The sequence below is a fragment of the Mustela putorius genome, unplaced genomic scaffold (assembly GCF_011764305.1).
Source record: "Mustela putorius furo isolate JIRA1106 unplaced genomic scaffold, ASM1176430v1.1 tig00000095_pilon_pilon_pilon, whole genome shotgun sequence".
NCBI lineage: Eukaryota > Metazoa > Chordata > Mammalia > Carnivora > Mustelidae > Mustela > Mustela putorius.
In genome coordinates this window covers 35,941,534-35,954,784 of record NW_025421280.1, presented here as the reverse complement: position 1 = coordinate 35,954,784, position 13,251 = coordinate 35,941,534, and the positions used below count along the sequence as shown (strand labels likewise).

Sequence of the window (13,251 nt, the reverse complement as noted above, 5' to 3'; positions counted from 1 at the left end):
TTTGAAAACAATGTCTGGGGAGCTGAGAGGTTTGAAGATTTTGTGATACGGGGAGTGTGGGTATTGCTGGGGGGTGGATGGGGGGAGGACCCAGAAACAGAAACACCTGTCCTCAGTGTTCCTGTGCCGGCACATCAGGGGCCGGTGGGAGGCACCTTGCACGCAGACCACAGCACACGCATGAGCCCCCCGGTCTGCTTGCTGTGAGTCGCCATGAAGAATGAGGCTGGAGACACGTCTCAGCCAGTGACAGCCTGCCTGTGACAGCAAGCACGGAGCGTCCACCTCATTTATAAACAAAGGATTGAGGAAAACGGTCTCTCAAAACATTAAACATAGAGTGATCAAAGGACCCCGCCATCCCACTCCTAGGAATCGACCCAAGAGAACAGAGAACATATGTTCGTATAAAAACTCGTCCGTGAAGGCTCACAGCAGCGTTATTCCCAAGAGCCAAGAGGTGGGAAAAGCCCCCTGTTCATCACGTGATGACTGGATCAAGAAAATATGGTGTCGCCACAGTGGAATGTTACTCAGCCACGAGGTACCAGTTCACACTCCAGCGTGGATGGACCTTGCTGAAGGATGCTCAAACACAAAAGGCCACATGGGACGTGATTCCAGCTCCATGAAGTGACCAGAACAGGCGAATCCCTGGGGTCAGGAAATAGACTCGTGGTCGACAGAGGCTGGAGAGTGACTGCTAACGGACATGGGTTTCTTTCACTCTGGGGTAAAGAAATGATCTGGAACGACACAGTGGTGAAGTTTGCACCACTTTGTGAATATATTAGAAACGCCTGAATTTTCACTAAAAAAAAACCAAAAAACAAAAACTGAATTAAAAAGCACTGCAGAAAGCCCCACAAATACACAGGAAACATTACCCCAGCAAGGAAGAGAACTTATATGCCATTAAAAGGAAACATCAGAAACCTTAAAAACGGAAACTAAAAGTGATAATGGCTGCTACACTGTCAGCGTGGGACCGAGGGCGACCGGGTGAGGACACCTGGAGGTGAAAGTGATGGCTATCAACAACCCCAGGACAGCAGGGAAAGCCAGGCCATGCTGTGACCCTTGGGAACCAGACCTGCAGGGCCTTTCCTAACCTTTGACCTCAGGAGAGATAAAACGCCCAGTGCTGTTCTTGCCAGAAAGATACTCACGGGAATGGTTATGGGTCAGTTGCAGAAAGATCATTCTGGAAAGCAAAATGTGCCGCGGTTGTCCAGGTCAGTGACCCACGTTATCTCAGGGGTGGCATTCCAGGAGCTGCGGTTTTCAGACAAAAAGCAGATTGGGTGCCTGGGTGGCTCAGTCGGTGAAGTGACCGACCCTTGATCTTAGCTCAGGTCTCGATCTCAGGGTCGTGAGTTCGAACCTCGCACTGGGCTCCACACTGGGCATGGAGCCGACTTAAAAAAAATAAAATAAAATAAGAGCAGACCCTTCCTGCTCTCTGCGGTGTCAGTCGCGTTAGACGCTCAGCTCGGTGCCTGCTTCACGCCTGTCCCTGAGGCGGTGGTGCCACCTGCCTTTCACAGATAAGCAAACGGAGGTGCAGGGACATAGGAGCACAGCAGCGCCGGAAAGCAAGCCCTGCATTCCTGCGCCTCCTCCACGGCCGGGTTTTTCGGGGCAGAAATGTGCACACGCAGGAACCAAGGTGACCCACACGTGGAAGGGGCCGGTGTCCTTGGCACAAGGCCATGACCTCCAAACTGTGGCTAACCTGAAAATACATGCTGTTGCCTAAGGAAAAATAAAGAAAGTTTCCTGTTTCTTGACACAACTGACCTATTGGGCATTTGAGATGGAATTGGATGGCAGCAGTAAAGCGTGCTGAGTTCCAGAAGGCTCTCTGGGCTTGTCCAGGCCCGTCCAGCCTCTGTCCTCCTGAGCAGTGTCTGCTCCAATGCCTCAGCTCTGCTTGGGAGGCCAGTAACTGCCTGACAGTGAAACCCGTTTCTTGTGTCCCCAAAATAGCCCCCACCTATGTTCGCAGCCCTGGAAATGGTTCAGACGTCACGGCTTTCCCTCACATCACTGGGTCTAATAAATCAGGACACCTCCTTCTCCACTTTTGACTGGGCACTGACCAGTTTCCGGATCCCACCTCGTCAACATCTGGAACCCTCCTGTCCATATCCAGCCCCCCGGTCCCTGCCCTGGCTGTCTACCCCCTGCCTCCAGTTTGTTTTCCTCGTATAAATAAGCAAAGGCAGTCTCTCATCTAAGATTCTCTTTAGCTACAAAACAAATTCTTGTCCATGCTCGTTGCCTGGGACAGGTGCATCAGTGCCCTGTGGCCGCTGTGACAAACGGCCGCCCTGCATTCCTGCAGGAGTGCAGGCTAACTCATCTTTGTGTCTCCTGAACACACGCTTACTCTTATGACCCCCCGAGGTCAGAAGCGTGAAAGCAGTCTTACGAGGCTAAAATTAAGGTGTCAGCCACGCTGTGGGCCCTTCTGGGAGTGCTAGGAGTAAATCTGTTTCCAAGCCTTTGCCAGTTTCCAGAAGCTGCCTGCACCCTGTGGCTCAAGGCCCCTCCCCACAGGCACAGCCGGCAACGGGCACGCCGGCCGCTGCTTCCGGCATCACTTCTTTGCTCTGATCCTCCCGATCCCCTCCCATGGGATCCCTGTGATTACACGTGCCGTGTGGATCATCCATGATAATCTCTCCCTCTGCAGATCCTTGGCCGGGTTCCCTCTGCCAGGTAAGGTCACGCAGCTGTAGGTGCCAGAGATGAGGTCACAGCCGTCTTGGAGGGGCTGCGATTCTGAACAGGATTCATGTACTTCTGAGAAGGGCCCGACAGTAAATACTGTAGGCCTGGCGGGCCATTCGGTCTCTGTCACTAGGCCTGGCTATGTAATTTTCAGGACCTGATGCAAGACAGAAACGAGGGGCCCCTCGTGCACAGATAACTAAGAATTTCGACATGGTGACAGAGGAGCAGGGTCCGGTGAGACCCCACAGCATGTCCAGCCAGGACGCGGCTCTGCCTCTGCGGCTGTGGCTGGAAAGCCACCACGGGCCATGTGCAGACGACAGGTGACGCTGTGACACTACCCAACCTAATGGGACACCTAAATTATAATTTTCTCACGTCATGAGATGCTATTCTGCTTCTGCTTTTCCTTTCATTTTTGTTATAAGTAGGCTCCATGCACAGTGTGCGGTTTGAACTCAGGACCCTAAGATCAAAAGTCATGTGCTCCACCCACTGAACCAGCCAGACGCTCCTCTTCTGTTATTTTTCTCAACCCCTTAAAAACGTAAACATCAAAGGGGCCCGGATGGCTCAGTTGGTTAAGCTTCTGACTCTTCGGCTCAGGTCATGATCTCAGAATCGGGAGATCGAACCCCACCACGGGCTCCACGCTGGACATGAAGCCTGTTTGGGACTCTCTCTCCCTCTCCCTCTGCCCTTCCCCACCTCCTCGTGCACTCGCGCTCTCTCTCTTTAAGAAAAAAAAAGAGCAGCCCTCACTGTTAGTCAAAGACAGTACAAATACGGTGTGGGCCGAGTCAAGCTGTAATTTGCTGGCTCCTGGTCTACAGGATAAAATCCCTGCTTCTGTCTGACTCTCCAGGGCCCTTTGAGGCTGGAGACAGATGTCTCCCCAGTGCGACCTCACAAGCTGCATCCAGTGCTTCTGATGGCTCCCGTTTCCTACCAGATCCCCTGGGACAAATCCGTGCCTGCGCTCCTCCGGGGCCCCTCTGTCCAGAAGCCCTACCTCCCACCTGCTCCACTGTATTCCAGCTTGGACACTGAGCTCCATGGGAGGTGGTGCTCTGTGCCTATCCCTTGTCACCCTGGCTGGATTTCTGTGTCTTTGTGTCCTCCTCTCCCTTGGGTGGTGAGGTGCCCAAGGGCGGGAAGGTGGGCTAAGTCATCTTTGTGTCTCCTGACCTCACCAGCCCTCAGAGCTGGTTCTCAGAGGGATGACAAGAACAACCCAGAATCTGGGTGGCTGGAGCCCTAAGAACAAAAACTGCTTTTTACCAAAAACAAACCAAAATAAGCCCCCCACCAACCAAGAACTTCCTCTCTCAAATTCAGACCAAGAAAATAAAGATCTCTGAGACTAAACAGAACTGGGTTCCAATCCTGACTGTCCTTACTAGACATGTGCCCTTGATAAAGTCACCTCCCTTGCTCTTAAGACTGAGTCTCAATTCGCCACGGCCCACCAGGTGCTGTGTGACTTGCCCCTTCCAATCCCATGAGTCTCCTCTCCCGTTCGTCTCCACCACGGGCCTCTTCTCAGTCCCTAAGTGTGCCCGACTGCTGCCTGAATCAGGGTCTTTGCACTTCCTGTTCTTTCTGTCAGAAACATTCCGCCCTCCCCTTTGTCTGCTGACTTACCCTTCTTGCCACAGCTGCAACCCCTCTGACGTGGGAAGCTTTCCTGGCCACCCCCAAAATGAGGTTCTTCTGCCTCATGCTTTTCTGGCATTCTGAACCTCTGCAGATTGTAATTATTTTGTAATGATCGTAATTGTGCAATTTCTGATCACTATAAACAAGAATCAGATTTAATAAACACGTCACACCAAAGGTTCTAAGAGTGGGGAGATCATTTAATTTTCCCAGTGCCCTCCTGGAGTCTTATAATCACCCGCACTTCACGGATGGGGAGGCTGAAGCTCAGAGAGATTAAGAAAACTCACCCAAGGTTGCACACCTTGTCAGTGCTGGAGTTGCCCGCCTTCAGCCCATTCCCACAGGCTGACTGTGACCTCCGTGTGGCATGGCTACTGTGGTATCCCCGGGACGGAGAACCTGCAGGGCACACTGGGGCCAAGTAAAAAGTACTGAGGATCTAAAAGAAACAACACCCCAGTGGCAACGAGCACTCCGAGTGCCCAGATCTTGATTTCTAAAGCTAATCTCTAATAAAAGGAACCAGGCGGGGAGAAGTGGCTGATTCTAGGACTGGGGCAGGAAATATATGAGATGAGCCCGGAACATCTTGTAGTACCAGGAAGTAAGGAAGTGTTCCCAGGAAAACAAAAACACCCCAAGCCAAACACACTGATGGGAGTGTGTTAAGGGGTCACAGGAGCCAGCTGGAAAAGTTCCCGATGGCCAAAGCTGGAAGAATTCGAACAACAGAATACAGTCGTGTTGGATTGTAACCCAGAGTAGGAAATAAATATCCAGCAGCCACACTGTTCTAATGAAATGATGGGTAAGCTAATAAGTCAGGGAGAGAACGCTCCCATGCAGAATTCCACATAATTCACATAGACCTCTCACGTAAGGAAGATTTCTCACTCTTTAGGCGTGTGCTGCATATAATGATTTCCTTTCGAAGTACACACTACAGAAAGGTGGAGGTCAGCAAATAATTGTCCGGTGGAGAACCCTGACCAATGCTACCTCGGCCTGCAGTCAAGGTCAACATCAAGGGGTACAGATAATGCTGGCTGTAGGTACCCTTACAGGAGGTGATGAGAGTCACGCTTTACCTCTGGTGTTCTTCCTCCCCCCAAACCCATCATCCCAGTCTTATCACAAGAAAAACACCAGACAGATTCCAATAGAAGCGCATTCTACAAAATACCTGATCATTTCTTCTCAAAACCGTCAAGGTCATCAAAAACAAGGAGAATCTGAGAACCCACCACAGCCGCGAGGTGCCTAAAGAAACAGCACAGCCCGGTGAGTGGGTCTTAAAAGTTCTCATCACAACAACAACAAAATATTTATAATTATGGGTGGTGATAGGTATTAACGGAACTTATTGTGCTAATTAGCTTACAACATATACATATATTAAATCATTATGCCGTACATCAAAAACTGGCATGTGTTACATGTCAGTTTTAGCTCAAGAAAGAAAAGAGAGAGAGAGGCAGAGAGTGAAAACCAGGACAACTTTTAGTAATGTGGCACCCTGCATGGGACTCTGTAAGGGAAGAAGGACATTAAGTAAAAACAAAGGAAATTTAAATAAACCATGAACTTCGATTCATAATGTATCAAGATTGATTCATTAATTATAACAAATGTATCATGCTAATGAACCGTGTTACTGAGAGGAGAAACTGGGTGTGTTGAAAATGGTAACTCTGTACTTTCTTTCAAGTATTTCTGTAAATCTCAAGCTGCTCCAAAAGACAATGTCTACTAATGAGAACAAAGACAAAATATAAATACATGAAGGACTTCGTTCTTCCCCACGGTGACGACGAACGCACACGAAGTATTCAGCGTGAAGAACGGCCATCCTCTATGTGACTACATTTAAATTAAGTAAAAATTAAGGACGTTAAAAATTCAGTTCTTCCACGGCACCAGCCACATGTCAAGTGCCCAGAAGCCACGTGGAGCGAGTGGCTGCTAAATGAGGCACTGATGGTGGAAAACATGCCCATCATTGCAGGAAGTCCTAAAAGACAAACAGTGCATTAAACAATGAAAGACAATAATTACTTGCTCGGTTCCTTCAGCAAATGCCATCTTCTCAACCTTCCCCACCTTCCCCATACCTTTCTCCAATTTACTTTTCTTCTTACCCCTGCCCACCTACCGGATGGGAAATCCACTTGGTGTCTCTTCCACGACCCCATCTAGCACTGCAGGGTCAGCGCCGTAGCCACGTGGTTGCTCCGCTGTGGAAATGCAGCCAGTCCGATCTGAGATGCACTGTGTAAGACCAGATTTCAGAGGTGTGGACGGGGGGGGGGGCAGAAAAATGTAAAAAATCTCATAACTTTTATATTGATTACACATAGAAATAACATTTTGGACACGCTGTTAAATAAAGCACATTAATAATAGTAACATCACCTGGATTTTTTTTTTTTAACTTTTCTTTCCTTTAACACAGCTCCTAGGAAATTTAAATTATACACCTAACATTTGTGACTAACGTTTTTGCCCGTTTGCTGCCCAATACAAGCGACTGGCATATAGTAGACGCTCAATAAAATTTTAATGACTGACTCAGGATGCGCCTCTGAGAGCCCGCTAGCTCAACAGTCAACACTCATGTAAGGCAGACCACGTCCCATGCTCCACCTCCTCACCATACCAGATAAGGAAACTGAGGCCCGGCGAGGTGACGTCAGCCACTTCCCAACGGCACGTAGTGCGGAAACGTCGGGGTCGGGATTCGAACCCGGGTCCCGTCCCCACAGCCCTGGCGCGCTGACCATTCCTACCTGGCAGGGAGGCGGCGGCGGCGGGAAAGACAGGCGCGAGGCACACAGCATGCGCTCGGCAAGGGGCGCGGTTCTTTGGCCACCGCCTTCCGTCGGCCTCCATGAGCCCAGCCCCAGCCGGCCTTCTCCGCGGCCATCGCCGGCCACCCGCGTCTCCGCCGGCCGCCGAGCCCTTCGCAGGCGGCGCCGGCCGGAAGTCCCGCCTCCGCCGCGCGCCCCGGGGCGCCGAGACAGGCACGTCGGCCAATGAGAAGCGCGCCGTGGCGGACGCCGGCCAATGGGCGCGCGCGCCGGGGGGGCGTGTCCGGGCCGCGGGCCGGAGCGGGTCGTGCGCGCTGAGGAGGAGCCGCCGCCGCCGTCGCCGTCGCCGCTGCCGCCGCCGCCGCTACCGAGGCCGAGCGGAGCCGTTAGTGCCGCGCCGCCGCCGCCCGCCCGCCCCGGAGCAGCCCCGGGCCCGTCCGCCCGCGTCCAGGTGAGGCGGGGGCCTTCGGCGGCACCCGACGGGGTAGGCCGCGGCAGGCCTGAGCTCGCCTGGCCCGGCCGCGGGCGCCCGCGGGCCTGCACCGGCCGAGGCCCAGGCCGCACCAGGCCGGGAGGGGACGCGCGCGGGCCGCGGCGGGCGGGCGGGGGCCGGCCGGTGTGGGCGCCGGCGTCAGGCCCCGGGCCGGATTCCTCGGCCGCCGCGAGGGGCGGGCGAGGGGGACCACGGCGTGGGCACGCGCCTGGCGGCCGGGCTCCGCGGCCGGGGCCCCAGCAGTCCTGGGAGCCGAGGAGCCGGGGGCGGGAGAGCGAAGCCAGAGGCGAGGGAGTGGGGTGAGCGCCTTCGGCGCGCAGAGGTCACGGCCCACGGGCTCGCTCCCCGGGGAAATCCTACAGATTCTTTTGTAGTCGTTGTCAGAGAACCGCGGTCGATCGGAGGTCCTTTTAGAAGTGTGCATACCTTTCCGAATGTATGGGAGTCTTAGAAAAATATGTATTTTTTGAACGCCATCTCTAACAAAGCTGTTTTTGGGGCGTGGGACGTTGGGATTTGTAAAATATGTGTGTGTGTGTTGAAAACACAACCTGCATGCAATTGAACAATGGGGGATGGATGCTCTTCCTTTTCCGGTCTCTTCTGCTGCTAGGCTTATTAAAATGGGTTCTGATACCTACTGTGTGCAGGCAGGTAGAGAAGAACTTTTGCATGCGCTGCCCCGGGAGGGACAGAACCACCCCCCACCCCTTACCAAAAGTATTCATGTAGGATCTGTATGGTCAGTGGTCCAGAAGTGGGGAAATAGGAAAGATGGTCCTACTGGAGAAGGATTTCATAACCTGGTCACTACTGACATTTTGGGTCTGATCACGCTGGGTGGCGGTGGGGGTGGGGTGGAGAGGATGTCCTGTATATTGTAGGATGTTGAGTAGCATCCCACTAGATGGCCGCAGGATCTCTTTCCTTTCCTCCCTCCCCCCCCCACCCCCGCCCCAAGTTGTGAAGATCAGAAATGTCTTGAGGTATTGTTAAAAGTATCACACACACAAGAGAAGCACCACTGAACTAAGGGATCTTAAAAGTTCCTCCTGCCTCATCTCTGATACATCGGGATCCAAGGCTCCCGAGAACTTGTACAAATTCAACTGTGGCAGCCTTAGTTTTCTTATCTGTAAAATGGAGTGGAAAAATTGCTGTGCAGATTTAAGGGTGTGGGAAGCCCCCAGCAATGGCTTGAGCACGGTAAGCACTGAATAGATAATGTCATAAGTAATCACCAGTATTTAGTGACGATTTACTACCGGCTTGTTCCTTTACAGATCTTTATCTCCAGCCCTTGAGATAGGTGCTGTTGTAACTTCCATCTTCAGGACAAACAAACCAAGGCTTAGATGGGTCACTTGTTATGACCAGTCTCTCACCATAAGGTGGCCGAGGTGGGATTTGAACTCAGGCCCTCTGACTCAAAATCCTTACTCTTAACCATGAGATTTTATCGCTCTTACGGTCACAAGTGTCCAGGGAATCCCAAGAGGAATTCCGTTCAGTTTTCATTCACCGTCTTCTGTGTGCGAAGCTTTGTGCTGGGATTTATTACACAATTTTGTGACTTCAGGGTCTACAAAGAGGCTGAGATACACAAACATCTCAAAATGTGGAAATAAATGTTTCTGTTGAAGCACTGGTTTTGGAGGAGGCAGAGTTCGCTTTGGATGTGCTGAGTCTGAGGTCATGGCGCAGCAAATGGAAAACGAGAGAATTATGAAAATACTCTTCCCTGCTTGCTTTATTGCTTCTCTCGCTCTCTGCTTCCTTCTCGCCTCTGCCCTTTCATACTCCAGCAAAAGTTGTCTTTTTTAAAATGCAGGTCTGATCATCATTCCTGATTAAAAGTTTTCTCTGTGGAACAGATTTTAATTTTTTCCCCTCTTTAGGTGACTTCAAAGTTCGGGGTCTCAGGTCTCGCATCTTCTAACCCTCCCCCCCTTTTGCATTTCGCCTGCACCTGGACCTGAAACTCCATCGTCTCTGCCCTTTGTCCACATGGCCTAGAACTTCCCAGTTCTCCTCCACCTACAGATGCTTTCCTCATGCTGCAAGACCCCGCTCAGAGCTCGCCTACCGTTCGGAACCTCCCCTGACTGCCAGTCTCCCTTGACCCGCCCTGGAAACGGCTAACCGTTCCCTCCTTCCCTCGCCTGTGTTCTTATCCCATTCAGTTGAGCCAAATTAAATGCTGAATGGTGAGGGAGGTGCAGTTGCCGCCTTTTGCCCCTAGGTGGCGATAGTAAAGCAGCGAGGCCGGCGGGAGTCTGTAAGTCGGGGGAAGAGCAGAGGAAAGCAGCCTACAGAAGGGAAGTGAGTCTTGCTTCCCTCCTTTAACCAACCCTCCCTGCCCCGCTGCTCGGCGCTCAGAGGCAGTGGTGATTACAGTGTGGGCAGAGTTGGCCACACGTGCGGTGAGGGTTATGCACTGGCTGATGTGTAAGCGCAGAAAAGGAGACTGTTCACCTAGGCAGGGTAGGCAAAAGAGATCACATAATGCTTCCTGGAGGAGGCCAAGCAATGGTGGGGGGTAGGTGCGGGTTAGCCAGGCACAGACCACAGGGAACAGCTTTGCAGGATACAGGAAGAGCATATGCAAAAGCATGGAAGTGGGAACATCTTGGTTTGTTCCAGGAACCATTTGGGGTCTGATCTTTCAGGGGCAAGCAAAGCAAAGTAGGTAGTGGCAAGAGGACTCCTGTGACTGGTGTGCAGAGGGGGTTGTCCTGTAGGCCAGGCCAGGGGTGATTTTAGTCCACGAAGTGAAGGGTTAGGGAGTTAGAGCAGAGTTGGAGGGGGACGGTGCTGCAGGCCAGCAAACCAGTTAGAAGGTGATCGCTTTGCTCTATGTAGGAAAAGCTGCAGCTGTGACCCGGAGCTGTAGTGGTAGGGAAAGAGGGGGATGGGTTTGAGACATGGTTGGGGGTAAGAGACAGGACTCTGTGGGTATTTAGATGTGGGATGTGAGTGAGCAAGAGAGGACACCAGTGGGTGATTCTGGGTCTCCGCCTGAGGGACCAGTAGAAGGCCGGTGGTCAGTAAGAGAAACAGGAAAGGCAAGAGAAGGAGCAGTTTGAAATGCAGACACAGGAAAGCATGCAGTGGATATGCTGTGAAGCAGAGAGGGGACAGAAGGCATTGTCCATGTCCGTACATGCGGGGGCGGGGGGGACTCGCTTTCATGAGCACTGTTGGTTTCACTTGACCCAGGGCCTCTGTGTGTTTTGGCCAAGTCGCATTGTCCATGTCCGTACATGCGGGGGCGGGGGGGACTCGCTTTCATGAGCACTGTTGGTTTCACTTGACCCAGGGCCTCTGTGTGTTTTGGCCAAGTCGATGGTCACACTTTTGTAGGTTGAAAACATGAAACATGACTGCTTGTGGATTGTCATGGGGAATAGGGAGAAGGGGAAGAAACGGCCTCTTGGAGTAACTTCCAGCCTGAGCTGGGGAGAAGAGATCTGTGCAGATATGAAGTAACAAAAGGATAAGCAGCGGGTGGGGACAGCATTGCAAGTGTTGAAAGAAAGGATTGTCTGGTGCTGGGTTTCTGTGTTTGATGAAAGAGCTGGTGTCCATACCTAACGTTGTGATCGAAGAGGCATGGGCAGGAGTTTTAAGGTGCGGCCAGTGGCCCAGGGTGAGTAAGAGAGGAGGGACAAAGCGGTCCGGAAGCCCGAGTGGACTGGTTGGGGCAGGCAGAGAGGGGTTGAGAGGGTGAACTTGGAGATAAGTCTAGAAAAGTATGTCAGGGTCAGGTGGTAGAGGGTTTCTGGATACAGACGAGAGGTGATCTTGGAAGTTTGTTTTCCTGGGGGAGACTTAAGAATGGATGGGCTGGTCAGGATGCTTTTGTGGTACAAGGTGGCCTGGTGATGGCCTGAACAGGAGGACCGGGACTGGGACTGTTCCTTTATCTCATATACCCAGTACCTTGCTCCGTGCCTGGCCATGTGGTTGGCACTCTGTTTTCCTGGGGGAGGGAGGGCCAGAAGGGGGCTCAGGAGTGACTGGATCCAGCCTCCCAGCAAAAAGACATCTCTCCTGGAAGAAGGATTCACAGAGGGAGGAAACAGAAGGCAGAGGAGTGGTTTGGAGGGAGAAGGCCTGGTTGGGTTTGGAGAGACTGGGTTTGAAATAATCCCATGGTGGGGAGACCATTTGGGACTCTGTCTAGGTTAGAGATAAAGGGACCCAAACCAGAATAGTGGCAGAGAGATGGGGGAGAAGGAGATCCATTGCCGATGTGCAACTGGCAGATTTTGATGCCTGTTTAGGTATGAGGGAGGGAGAGAGGTGGCTTGGAGGACAAATGTGTCCTGCCACCAGGGAAAGTAACTCAGGGGGAGAAGAGGCTTGAAGAGGGGGACAAGGGCAGGAGGGGAGGACTTGAGGGTGCCTGCAGTTGGAGACGGGGAGGTCAGGGAGGCATACTCCATTTTGTAAGTGAAGTCAGAGGAAGGGCACAGGGCTGGAGTAAGGTTCATGTCTCTGGTGGACAGAGTGAGAAGCCAGATGACCCATCCAAGCTGGTGTGTGCAGTTGATGGTGAGTGAGCCTAGACAGCGCCAGGGTGTTCCACATAGGTAAGGCTGCAGCCGTGAGCCTTGACTGGTGTGACTCCCTGTGACTCCCACAGAGCCCAGGCCCATTAGAAATGGCATCAGCAGTTTGGATCATTTCCAGGGTTCCGGGGCAAAGAGTCAAAGCGTTCCTTCGTGGACCTGGAGGCAGGTGAAGTGGCCACTTGCCAAGGGTCAGGAGCTGTGCTGGGCACTGCGAAGCAGGTGTACCCTCCCCATTTCACAGACGAGGCTTCAGGAAAGGAAGTGCCTTACAGTCAGCTGATCAGCAGTAGGGTAGTATTGAGGCGCAGGTCTGTCAGACTCCGCATCCCGGGAGTTTGCCGTGCCTTGTTGCTCTGGTTCTCTGCAAGAGCCCTGGAGTGGCCTTGACCAGCCAGGAAGGAGCGAGAACTCTTTCACAAGGCTGTGGAGCCAGTCGTGTCCCCGCAGGCCTGCGCAGCACTCGGACTGGGCCACACACTGGCTACACCGGATGTGCTTCTACCCGAAGCTTTTCAGCCTGGTGGATACTGAATTGCTGTGACGTAGCTGGGGCCGGTGGGGCCGGCGGCTCTCCGCGCCGGGGGTTGCTGTGTTCACTGAAGCCCTCGCCTGGCATAGCGCTTAGAACTGGGTCAGCGGGGACATTTCACTTTGTCTCTGGCACCCTCAGGTGTTTCCTGGGTGACCTGACATTCCTGAGGCTTTTACCTTGGAGAACTCAGAATTTTACATCTGGAAGGGACCTTAGCAATAATTGAGTCCAAGCCCCATCATGTGATGTGTGAAGTGTCAAGATTGAGCCTGAGGACATATTTGACTGTTCTAGTTTTGCTCCGGCTTGAGTAATTCAGCAGGGCTGCTGTGTGAATATCAAATGAGACAGATTCTCAGGGGTGTCTAATGGGAACTGGTCTTGGTGCTTTACATGTATATTACCTGTGTAAGTTTTTGCGTCCTTTGTACACATATGTCT

At 52.5% G+C, this 13,251-nt stretch overlaps 1 protein-coding gene and 1 long non-coding RNA gene across 12 annotated transcripts in view; one reads left to right on the top strand and one right to left on the bottom strand.

Moving 5' to 3' along the window:
• Nucleotides 1-242: 242 nt before the first annotated feature.
• Nucleotides 243-7,378, bottom strand: LOC101689484. Of its 11 annotated transcripts, none has more exons than XR_001176336.2 (6): nucleotides 7,188-7,378; nucleotides 6,181-6,669; nucleotides 5,585-5,661; nucleotides 4,689-4,812; nucleotides 1,170-1,275; nucleotides 243-746 (listed from the first exon to the last, which is right to left on the bottom strand). It is a non-coding gene; the product is annotated as an uncharacterized LOC101689484 (long non-coding RNA). The 11 variants fall into 11 exon arrangements; XR_006608129.1 differs by having other exon boundaries at nucleotides 4,689-4,840; nucleotides 6,554-6,669; XR_001176337.2 differs by having other exon boundaries at nucleotides 6,554-6,669.
• Nucleotides 7,379-7,487: 109 nt separating this feature from the next.
• Nucleotides 7,488-13,251, top strand: part of ELAVL1 (ELAV like RNA binding protein 1) — a 36,413-nt gene continuing 30,649 nt past the window's right edge. The window contains exon 1 of the mRNA XM_045085058.1: nucleotides 7,488-7,659. The gene's annotated coding sequence lies outside the window, so the exon portion shown is untranslated. The remainder of the gene's footprint in view (nucleotides 7,660-13,251) is intronic.